We start from the raw sequence: 12,481 nt of genomic DNA on the forward strand, positions 1-12,481 counted from the left end.
GAGAAGAGTTCTTCACTTAGGATCTAAAATACATACATCAAGGAGTTGGTTTCTTTAAATTCAAGAGAGAGTTCTCTTCGGTGGATTCCGAAGATTCTAGCATATAGTTTCGAAAGGTGTTTGATTCTATATGTGGGTGAGGTTGTGGAATCAACTTCAAGATTGATCAGTTCCGAGATGAAGTCGTGAAAAAGAGTTACAGAAGATTCGAAGACAGATTGACTGAGTTGGGTAATTTGTAAGATATCTTTGTAATCTTTTTACTTCAGTAGTGGATTGATTTATGGCGTTTCGCCCGTGGTTTTTTAATCACAGTTGGAGGTGTCCAATTGTGATTTTTTCCACGTAAAAATCTTTTGTGTCGATTTATTATTTAATCTGAAAAAACAAACAATCTAAATCACTTTCGTAAGTGCTTGTTGATTTAGATTGTGTGTTTTACATTTTTGGGATTTGGAATATTTTAATCTTGATCTAATCACAAATCACTTAGATTTTCAATTGGTATCAGAGCGGGTCACTCTTTGTTTTTTCAAAACTATAGGAGTGTGATTTTGTGTGATTAGTATCATGGATTCTATTCGTGAAGGTAACTCCACTCATAGACCCCCTTTACTAGACGGTACAAACTATTCTTATTGGAAAGCTCGTATGAGAGCTTTTTTAAAATCCATCGATGAGAAAGTTTGGCACTCCGTAATCTTTGGGTGGAGTGAACCTACAATCACCATTGATGGGAGTGATATTCCTAAACCCCTGGATAAATGAGACACAATCGATTACCAGAATTCGAGTTGGAACAGCAAAGCTCTCAACTCCCTCTTCTGCTCTGTCACACCTGAAGAATTCCGTCGAATTTGCACGTGTGAAATAGCAAAAGAGGCGTGGGATATTCTTGAAACGATTCACGAAGGTACCACCTCTGTTAAAAGGGCAAAACTTCAACGTCTCACGTCCGCCTTTGAAACCCTTTTTATGCGCGACGATGAGACGTTCGATGAATTTTATGCAAAACTCAGTGATATCGTGAATTCCTGTTTCACTCTCGGTGAGAAAATCCCGAAAGCAAAAGTTGTTGGAAAAATTTTGAGGTCCCTTCCCGAGAGGTTCCAACCAAAGGTGACAGCCATTGAGGAGGCTCAGAATGTTGATACCCTCAAGCTCGATCAATTGGTTGGAAATTTGCAGACTTATGAAGCCCACCAAATTTCTAAGAAAAAGCAAAAAGAAAATATGGCTTTCACGAGTGCCCATGAGACTGCAAAACCTCCGGAGACTGAATTTGATTTAGAGTCTGAGATGACGGCTATGCTTACAAAACAATTTAAAAAATTTTTGAAAAAGAAGCCGAATTTCAGAGCCCCTATTTCAAAAGATAAGAGTAATGACAAACCCAAAAATGTTCCACCAAAATTTGCTCAAACTACTGAAAAAAAGATTGTTAGGGGACCAGGGGTCAAGTGTTATGAGTGTCAAGGCTTTGGTCACATTGCCCTTGAATGCCCTTCGAAAAAGAATCGAAAGAAAGTCTACACTGTAACTTGGGATGATGAAAGCGGGTCGGAGCAAGAACCCGAAGAACCTGAATCTGGAGAAGACGGGGATAGTGCTTTTATGGCTTTTTGGTCCACTTTCACTCAAACTCTTCCAAAGCCAGCGGAGTTAGCTCGTGGTCAGAACTTGCATCATGCTCCTACTTTTGATGGGAGTAACTACCTGTTTTGGAAAATCAGAATGAGGGCTTTTCTGAGAGCCTTTGATCCAGAAGGCTGGCAGGCCATTGAAGAAGATACAGAAAGTGTTGACAGTCCGAGCAATCTGAGAGCCCTTAGCACTATTCGTAGAGCAATTTTTGCTGAAGAACAGCAACGGGTTGTTCGTTGCACAAAGGCTAAAGAGGCATGGAAAATTTTGAGCCAATTCCATGAAAGAGGAAACTCACATTCACCACCATCCAGCGACTTTTCAGTCTTAGTTGCAAGATTGGAGGAGGCAAAGGAGAATGAAGAGCAAAAAGAGGATGATGAGACATCTGAGGATAATGAGGAGATCAATGGCGATGAACTACAACAAGCCTACGAAAAGCTGTACGAGGAATCTTTGAATTTATCCAAACTCAACGACAGACTCTCTCTCAAGCTCAAGACATGTGAGAGTGAGAATGTCAGGCTGAAAGAAGAACTTGTAGCAGCAAAGCAGAATATTGTCAAGATCTCGAGTGACAGGCAAGACTTATGTGGAAAATTACTATCCTCTGAAACTGAAAGGAATGAACTTCTGAAGGTGTATTCCACATTTGAAGAAAAGCTTGAAAGTCTTGAGCTATCACAAGCCAGATTGGAAGAGATAATCTGTCAAAAGGATGAAGAGCTTCGGGTTGCTAGAACCACTATTGCCATGTGGAACAAAGGTTCAAAATCCTTAGAAGACATCCTCGGGTCTCAACAAATGGGTTGCGACAAAAGCGGGTTAGGCTATGATGCAACAGCACACAAGGGACAGGCCTCTACTTCACATGACAAGAAGACTCAAGCAAAGGGAAAATTGAAGGTAGACCAGGCTGATCTCTCTCTCCGTCTACCGAAAGCTGGTAAAATCAACAAAAAGGAGGTAAAACCAGTTTTTATTTGTCATCACTGTGGTAGGTATGGCCACATTCGTCCTTACTGTTTTGAACTCTTTGGTAAGGTGTCTCAAAAGGGTAGAAATTCTAATACTTTTTGGGTTAGGAGACAACCTTACATGTCTAGGCTGAACACCAAGACTAAAAAGGTTTGGATTAGAAAAGAGGATTTGACTTGTTTTGTTGCTCACACTGCTCTAAAAGCACGTGATTCACACATGTGGTATCTTGATAGTGGGTGTTCTCGTCATATGTCCGGTAACAAATCCTACTTCACCTCCCTTGAAAAATATGAAGGAGGAATTGTTACCTTTGGAGACGGTGGCACTTCGAGAGTCATTGGTAAGGGCTCTATAAGTGTTGCTGGTCTTCCCAAGCTAGATAATGTTTTATTAGTTGATGGTCTTAAAGCAAATCTTTTAAGCATTAGTCAAATGTGTGATTCCCATCATGAAGTATTGTTTTCTAAAAATAAATGTGAAATTTTGGATAAAAAAGGAAATACTGTCTTACATGGGGTTCGCACATCTGATAACTGCTATGGGATTGTTACAACTAATGATCTCACTTGTCACTCTGCCATCATTAGTAACATTGATTTGTGGCATCAAAGATTAGGTCACATGAATTTCAATGACCTAACTAAGATTGCCAACAAAGAGCTTGTGAGGGGAATACCTAAACTAGGTAAGACTTTGAGCCATGTGTGTGGACCATGTCAGCTTGGAAAGCAAACCCGTGCTCCTCATAAAAAAGTGAACAGCTTTACAACCAAACGTCCTCTTGAATTAGTTCACATGGATTTAATGGGTCCTACTCGCACTAAAAGCATCGGAGGTAAAAGATACATTTTTTTAACTGTTGATGATTTTACTCGATTTTCGTGGGTAAATTTTTTAAGAGAAAAATCTGATACGTTTGATGCTTTCCAGGCCTTAGTCCCTAAAATCCAAAATGAACAAGGTGTTTCCATTGGGCGTATCATAAGAATCCGAACTGATCATGGTCGTGAATTTGAAAATAGTTCGTTTTCGGATTTTTGTGATATGCATGGAATCAAGCATGAATTTTCTGCCCCTATTACTCCACAACAAAATGGAGTTGTTGAGAGGAAGAACAGGGTTGTTCAAGAAATGGCTAGGGTCATGCTCCTTAGTAAGAAACTTCCTCCTAAGTTTTGGGCTGAAGCCTTAAATACTGCTGTTTATGTCATAAATCGCGTGTACTTAAGGCCCGGCACTTTACAAACTCCATATGAATTGTGGAAGGGGTTGAAACCTAATGTAAAATACTTCAAAACTTTTGGGAGTAAGTGTTACATCTTCAAAGATAGAGAGCCTTTGGGCAAATTTGACTCCCGAAGTGATGAAGGTATTTTTCTAGGGTATTCAACCACTAGTAGGGCCTTTAGAGTCTATAACCTGCGAACTTCATCTTTAATGGAATCTATAAATGTGGTTATAGATGACACAGGTGCACCTACTCCAGCAACAAATGAGGATGATAATGATGAGTCTCCAATCATGGACACGGAATCACAAAATCAAGGAGAAGGTGTGGACCCATCACAAGAAATGGTTACAGAACCATCTTCACAGGTAAGGTCAAGTCCAAAGAGTGCTCCAAGGGACATAACTCCTGTTGCCCCTGTCACTGCGAGTCCTGAGCTTAAACCATCAGCTAGGGTGAAACTAAATCATCCAGCTCAACAGGTGATTGGAAGTGTCTCGGATCGAATGAAAACCCGAAGACAGATTCGGGATGAGGTATCACATATGTGCTATGTTTCTTTAATTGAACCTAAAAATTTTAAAGAGGCCTTGCTAGATGATAGTTGGGTCAATGCTATGCATGAAGAATTAGGTCAATTTGAACGTAACAAAGTTTGGACTCTAGTTCCCAGACCTAGAGACATGAATGTGATAGGTACCAAGTGGATCTTTAAAAATAAATCTGATGAGAACGGTACAGTTGTTAGGAACAAAGCTAGGTTGGTTGCTCAAGGCTACACACAAGTAGAGGGTGTTGACTATGATGAGACGTTTGCCCCAGTTGCACGTCTCGAATCTATTCGTATTTTGCTTGGTGTTGCATGTTTTCTTGGCTTTAAATTGTTTCAAATGGATGTGAAAAGTGCCTTTTTGAATGGGTACTTGAGAGAAGAGGCATATGTTGAGCAACCAAAAGGGTTTGAGGACCCTAAATGTCCCAATCATGTCTACAAGTTAGACAAGGCTTTGTATGGGTTGAAACAAGCCCCTCGAGCTTGGTATGATAGACTTACTACATTTCTTCTTGACAATGATTTTCAAAGGGGTAGTGTGGATAAGACCTTGTTTGTGAAACATACTAAGTCTCATATTCTTGTTGCTCAGATTTATGTTGATGATATTGTGTTTGGATCCACTGCTGAACATCTTGTGAAATATTTTTCGGATTGTATGACACATGAGTTTGAGATGAGCATGATGGGAGAGTTGTCTTATTTTTTGGGTCTTCAGATTAAACAGTCTTCTTCAGGTATATTTGTGTCTCAGTCTAAGTATGCGAGAAATCTTGTGTCTAAGTTTGGTCTTGAGTCTTCCAAGCATGCACGCACTCCCATGAGCACCAGTCTTCACCTCTCCAAAGATTCCTCTGGTATTGATGTTGATCCTACCCTTTATAGGAGTATGATAGGGAGTCTTTTGTATCTTACAGCCAGTCGTCCTGATATTTCTTTCAGTGTCGGTGTCTGTGCTCGTTACCAAGCCAGTCCTAAAGAGTCTCACCTTCTTGCGGTAAAACGCATCATCAAGTATGTTAATGGGACTTTGGGGTATGGGGTTTGGTTTTCCACTGACACTACAGCCGAAATTACTGGTTTTTCTGATGCCGACTGGGCAGGATGTGCTGATGATAGGAAAAGTACATCCGGGGGGTGTTTTTACCTTGGGAATAATCTGGTTTCTTGGCATAGTAAAAAGCAGAATGCCATCTCTCTTTCCACTGCTGAGGCTGAGTACATTGCTGCAGGGAGTTGTTGTGCTCAAATGTTGTGGATGAAGCAAATGCTTCATGATTATGGGATAGAACAGAACACTCTTACTCTTTTCTGTGATAACACAAGTGCCATAAACATTTCAAAAAATCCTGTCCAACACTCTCGCACCAAACACATTGACATTCGTCATCATTTTATTCGAGAGTTAGTGGAAGAGGGCCTTGTTGTTATTGAGCATATTCCCACTGAGCATCAAAAAGCTGATATTTTTACAAAACCCCTTGATCTTCTTCGGTTTGAGTTCCTTAGAAAGACCTTGGGTGTCATGCTCGATCACTAGAGTGTTACTTGTTTCTTGAGTAGGTGAAAATGTTTGTGCCTTATGAATGCTTAGATGTGATAATCTCATTATCATTGATATCTGTTTACTTGCATCAAATTTTTATACAATACTCATGCTGCTTACAAGATCTCATTGTTCATTGGTCATAGCTCATTTTGAATGCCCATGCTCATTAACCTCATGATCTCATTCTGTACACATCCTTGAGATTAATTGTTGCAGGGGTTTCCGCACATGTGATCAAAGTTCTCTATGGACCACTAACAGTGTTTCTTGTACTTTTACTGTGGAATTGACCGATACTAGCATATCATGGGTGATGTTGAGTCTCTTAACCATCCACCATCTGTTTTCACTTCCACGGTTTCTCCCTCAGTTCCTTGAAGTCCGGGCATTAGGAAAAGGCTACCTCAGAGGCACCAACCAGGCCATCCTTTATGATTTCATTCTTCTCTGGTTTGGTTTCCATACTCTTGAGAGTGAAAGCCACCAGTGAGTGCCCACAAGAAAGAAACAAAAAGGGACTCTTTGACTGAGGGGGAGCCTCCGCTTTTACTCAACAAATACCCCGTGATTCCTAGTGGTTTGACTTTTCACTGTATTGTTGAGTTACTCTTGATGGAGGTCCAGCCATCCGATCACTACTAGGATTAACTCTAGCTCAGTGACCTCTCATGGATTGCACACACACACTTTTTTATGTGAGCTCTCATCTGGGATTTTGAGGTGTACATTCTCATGTAGCTTATGATCATTGATTATATTTTTTTTGCTATGCTCATGATTTCTAGTGTCGTTTTTTTAAAATAAAAAAGGTGCAAGTTCACACGATTCATGAATTGTGGATTATTTCATCTTAGTATTCATTTGGCTCAGTCTGATCATCTATTTTTTGTTTCAGGTCTCACCTCATGATTTTGCATATTGGATTGTTTTTAAAAAAAAAAAAAAAAAAAAAAAAAAAAAAAAAAAAGGGTTTGTTTTTGTTTTGTTCCGCTCGAGCGGCATGTTTTACGCTCGAGCGGGTTTTTCACTCTTGCAGCAGTTTGTTCGTGTTTTGACAGTTCTGAGAGATGGTATTTTGAGCTCGAGCGGACTTTTGCACGCTCGAGCGGGAGTCTGCTTGCAGTATTGTACGCTCGAGCGGTACTCAGTACGCTCGAGCGGACCTGTTTCATACTTAACTCCCTCTCTTGACTCTTCGAGGTATTTTTTCTCTTCCTGTTTCATTCTCTCGATCTAGGGTTGGTCGTGTGGCTGCATTGTGGTCGATTCTCCTCCCATTCATCATCCTTCCCACTGATTTGCTCTTTGGTAAGTTTTATCCTCTCTTATTTTCCCGTTTTCTTGTTCTATTTGGTTCGATTGATTGTTGGGTTTATAGCCTTGTGGGGGGTTGTGTGTCGTGTCTGTGGTTCTCTCTCTCACACTCTTTTTCTTTGTCTGTTTGTCTGTTTTTTTTTTTTTTTTTTTTTGTGTTTTTTTTTTGTGTTGTGTCTGTGGTATTTTGAAGATATCTGTGTTCCTCCTTTAATGGGCTGTTGAGGTCTCTTTGTGTGGGTAACAATTTGGGCTTAGTTACTTTGCTGTGATTTACTCATGATTCATACTTATCCTGTGCCATTTCTCTCACATTCTGTGTATTAATTATGAGTTCTTCACTACCATGCTTTCATGCCCTGTTTTTTTGTTTTGCCCTGTTTTGCCTTGTTTCTTGCACTAATGTTTTGTTTTGGTTTGTTTTGGGTCGGGTTGGGGTTTGGTTTGGGTGTAATAGTATCTTCTTCGGTATGTCTGCTCCTGCTCCGAAACGCCGAAAGGCCACCGTCTCTCGTCCTACCTATAACCCTGAGAGGTTTCAGTCGGCCTCTCAATCCAAGTCATTCCATAAGTCTTTTGTGACTCGAACCGTTCATTTAGAACGTAATGTTCAACCCGATACTTTTGAGTCCATCAAAATTCGTCCATTGTTCGACCCCCTAGGTGGTGACCATGTCTTATTATTTTCGGGGCGTCAGAATCTCGATTGGGTTCGAGAATTCTACTGTAATATGGAGGGTATACGGGATTATGAGCCATCTTTCACCACTTGGGTTAGGTCCAAATCCATATCTGTCACCCCTGCTTTGATTCGCCAACTTCTACAGCTTGAGCAAGTTTTTCCTCAATACTATCCGTTTCCTGTACCTGATCGTCCTACGTGTGACTTTGATGAGGTGTCTTTGGAACTTTGTGGTGTTGCCCGGCATTGGCCTAAAGGCGGTTTGATTAAACAGTTTGAACTTCTTCCGGAGTTCAGACTGCTTAATTTGATTGTCTGCGCCAACATCATTGTCACCACCCATTCTTCCGAGGTCAAACAAGACCAAGGATTCATTCTGTCTTGTATTGCCAATCATCGCTCTATTGATCTTGCCTCTCTTATTATCACCAAGATGATCAGTGCTCATGGTCATTCCAAGCTTGGCCTTCCTTACGGTTGTTTGATCAACCGCCTTTTGTCTGACCCTGGGACTCCTATCCTCGATGATGATGAGTTTGCCTCTCCCTCTCGCCCTTTCACTAAGAAAACTGTCTCACAGAGTCGGGCTCATGTTAAGGGGGAGTCCTCTCGGGCTGGTCCTTCTACAGGTACCACTGCTGGTCTTGCTGAGGAGGCTGAATATGATGCTGCTACCGCCGGGGGTGAGGAGGATCCTACTCCACCTGTTCCACCTAGCTCGTTTCCTGATCAGCTTCAGCATTTTGAGGAGGCTATGACTCGGAGGTTAGACTTTCTTGATGCTCGCTTTGACGCATTTGATGGTCGTCTTGGTCAGCTGGAGCAGACTGCTGCGCACACTACTTCGCAGCTGGATCACATCATTTCCTTACTGACGCTTCAGCCGCCCCCTCCTCCCTCTGGTGCTTGATGTGTTGCTTTCTTCATTCCCGGTCAAAAAGGGGGAGAGTTTGGCTACATTTGTTTGGATACATTTGCTTTGATGGATATACATTTGCTTTGATGGATATTGATGGTATATTTTGTTGATGGTTGGATATTTTTTTTTTTTGTTTCGTTTTGTCTTTTGGTTATGATACATGGATATTTTGATATTTTGTTCCGTTGGTTCTATTGAATGGATACATTTTGTTATATTCTTATATTCTTATATAGTTCCACAAGTTTTGGTTTTTCTGGTATGTTGCTCGTTTTTTCACAGGTGAATGGTGGATGATGAATTGGATTGATTGATTGATATATGACAAGATTGGAAGATTGGAAAGCTTGGTTGTTTATAGTTTTTTTTGAGTGTTTTTGTGGATTGAGTGTTTTTGTGGCTGTTTTTTTAATTTTGTCTAGTGCTTGTGTTTAAGGACTTTTGTTTAGAAAAGTTTTGTCCGGGAATTGACAAAGGGGGAGATTGTTAGGTCCCTGTGTTGTCAAATCCGGAGACAAAATCTTATGTTGATTCAAAACTATGTTTTTCTGTTTTTGAACTGTCCGCTCGAGCGGAGACTGTTGAGCTCGAGCGTAGATTAGCAGGTCACAGTAGTTTGACAGGGCAAGCACAGATACTGGAAGGTGTGATTTGACGCTCGAGCGGCAACTCCTACGCTCGAGCGCATCTCTGTTTCTTCGTATGCAGTTTTTGTTCAGTCCGCTCGAGCGGGCTATGTTGAGCTCGAGCGGAGATCGCGGATTCAGATTCCTATTTAAAGCTGCTAACGTTGTTTTGTTGGACACGTTTTCCAAGATCTGATCAAAACAAACTAGGGTTGAGTTTAAAGTCTTCTTGGGAGATTTTTGAGAGTTTTTCTTGATGTCTTGAGAAGAGTTCTTCACTTAGGATCTAAAATACATACATCAAGGAGTTGGTTTCTTTAAATTCAAGAGAGAGTTCTCTTCGGTGGATTCCGAAGATTCTAGCATATAGTTTCGAAAGGTGTTTGATTCTATATGTGGGTGAGGTTGTGGAATCAACTTCAAGATTGATCAGTTCCGAGATGAAGTCGTGAAAAAGAGTTACAGAAGATTCGAAGACAGATTGACTGAGTTGGGTAATTTGTAAGATATCTTTGTAATCTTTTTACTTCAGTAGTGGATTGATTTATGGCGTTTCGCCCGTGGTTTTTTAATCACAGTTGGAGGTGTCCAATTGTGGTTTTTTCCACGTAAAAATCTTTTGTGTCGATTTATTATTTAATCTGACAAAACAAACAATCTAAATCACTTTCGTAAGTGCTTGTTGATTTAGATTGTGTGTTTTACATTTTTGGGATTTGGAATATTTTAATCTTGATCTAATCACAAATCACTTAGATTTTCAGAATGGTTTGTAATGGGTTGGGAAAAGGAGGGGTGGTGATGGATGACAGCAAAGGTTTAAGGTGGTTGTCAACAATAACGAAAGAGGGAAAAAAATGGTTAAATTATGGATACAAATGGAGAGTTAAAATTGATATTATTTTAAAATTTTAAGTTTAAATTAAAATAATATTTGCTTTGCTATATATCAAGATCAAGGTGGTTGTCAATAGTAATAAGGGAGGAAAAAAGTGGTTAATATTAATGGATAGTTAAAATTGATATTATTGTAAAATTTTAGAGTTTAAATTAAAACAACTAAAAAATTAGGGAGTGATTCTATTTACACATCATCTATTCTCTCAATACATACCATATAACTATTAAATTTATATGATAATAATATTTTCAAGTAAAATGATTGTTAAGGACAATATGAATGTTTATATACTCATTTCAACAATTCAAATAAGAAAACACAAATATGTCTATACACACCATCACCTAAAACAAGTCTATTTTTTTATTATTTTTCAAACTCAAAATAAGATTTAGGGTTTTAAAACATTGAAATCAATTGATTTTAAAGTTATACATACTATAGATGACATTAATTTGGAACAAAACAACAATAAAAATGTCAATTTACTCTATTATTTATCTTGTTCGTATTGATTTGGAACAAAATACCATTGTTTATCCTTACAACAATGGCTTATTCGTTCCATACGCACGCAAAGTTGAACATTTACAAAATGTTCAATTATTTATATTTGAATAGAACCATTTTGCTCATATTATTAAAGTTGAACAAGCATTAAACGTTCTATATAAAAAATTGAATATTTTGGTTTAGTTTGAATATAAATTTGTGAACATATTAAGTTTTTTCAACATTGTATTTGTGAACAATACTAAAGCTGTTTTTTGTTTATATTTTTATAAAATACCACGCCGATTGCTTCGTCGCAATAAAATTTCAGCCCGCCGTTTAGCTCTCGTGTTGCTTCCAAGTACCATAAACTCAACACAAATTGATAAAGAAATATATTGCATTGGCACTTGATTTAATTATTTTTCACCTTTCAAATTGGCATTGTTGAGATGTTTAAATGGAATTTTATTATTACATTGGACATTTGCATAGTGATTCCATTTTTGTCATTGATACAATTGATATTAAATATTGTATTGGAAAAAAGTATTGTTTTGAGAAAGGAAATTGTTTTGTGAAACAAGATTATATTGATTTATTTTGGGATAAATACGATGGAAAATCTTGTTAGGGGGTGTAGTTTGAGAATTTAGTTAGCATGAATGTCCTTAATATAAGACCAGTAACACACGCCTGTGCAGGTGCCTAAGCCCTCCGGTTAGAAGCTGGTAAGATAGGATTTGGTAGTGCTTGATACGCCTACTTGCAGATACTAGCACCGGGGGTTTGTTTGAGTCATATTTACCGTCCGTTTGAACTACATTGAAAACTATTGAATTGTTAAATTCTCAAGATTGCATTATGCACAAAAGTTCCAAAGATAAAGATATATGTTTTTTGAACATGGCGTGGCATATGCATTCATTCCATGAGATTGTACAAAATGTATATACTTTATTGAGATTTTTCCTACTGTGCTTTGTGCTTACCCTATGGGATTTTGTATAGGAAATGATGTGATGATCCCGCCAAGTTAGAGGCGTGGAATATGTTTTGGAAGCACAAGACTCCTCCTTGTTGTAAAGATTTTAACAAGCTAAGGGGTTTATATGTATGGGTTCGAAAATCACTTTTGTGTAATCGGGCTTAAGCTTTGAAATTTGTTGCCCTTGGAGGCATTTATTCGTACTTGACTTGCTATGCCACATGCTACAGATTCATATACTAGGGATGTTTAATGTATAGTCGCATGTGGAATATTTTTTTTGTAAATCTCTTGATAGTTATGAATATAAATATTGAAGATTTGAGGATGATATTCAGCGTGTTTGGTTTGAATTTTCTGGATTAAATTTTTTGAAAATTAATTTTTTTGGTTTTCGTGTTTTTTTGTTTTTAGTGAATATTTTTAAAATTTTAAACATTTTTTTTACTTTTTTAGATGCATCTTACTTAGATGTATCTAAAAAGTAAAAAATTTGTGAAAAAATATTTTAAAAAATTAATAAATACATAAAAATATAAAAAATGTACTGAATTCTTGTATTTTTTTGTATTTTTGGTATTTAGTGAATTTTTAAAAGATTTTT

Source organism: Camellia sinensis, chromosome 4, assembly GCF_055761805.1.
Source record: "Camellia sinensis isolate YWXY chromosome 4, ASM5576180v1, whole genome shotgun sequence".
NCBI lineage: Eukaryota > Viridiplantae > Streptophyta > Magnoliopsida > Ericales > Theaceae > Camellia > Camellia sinensis.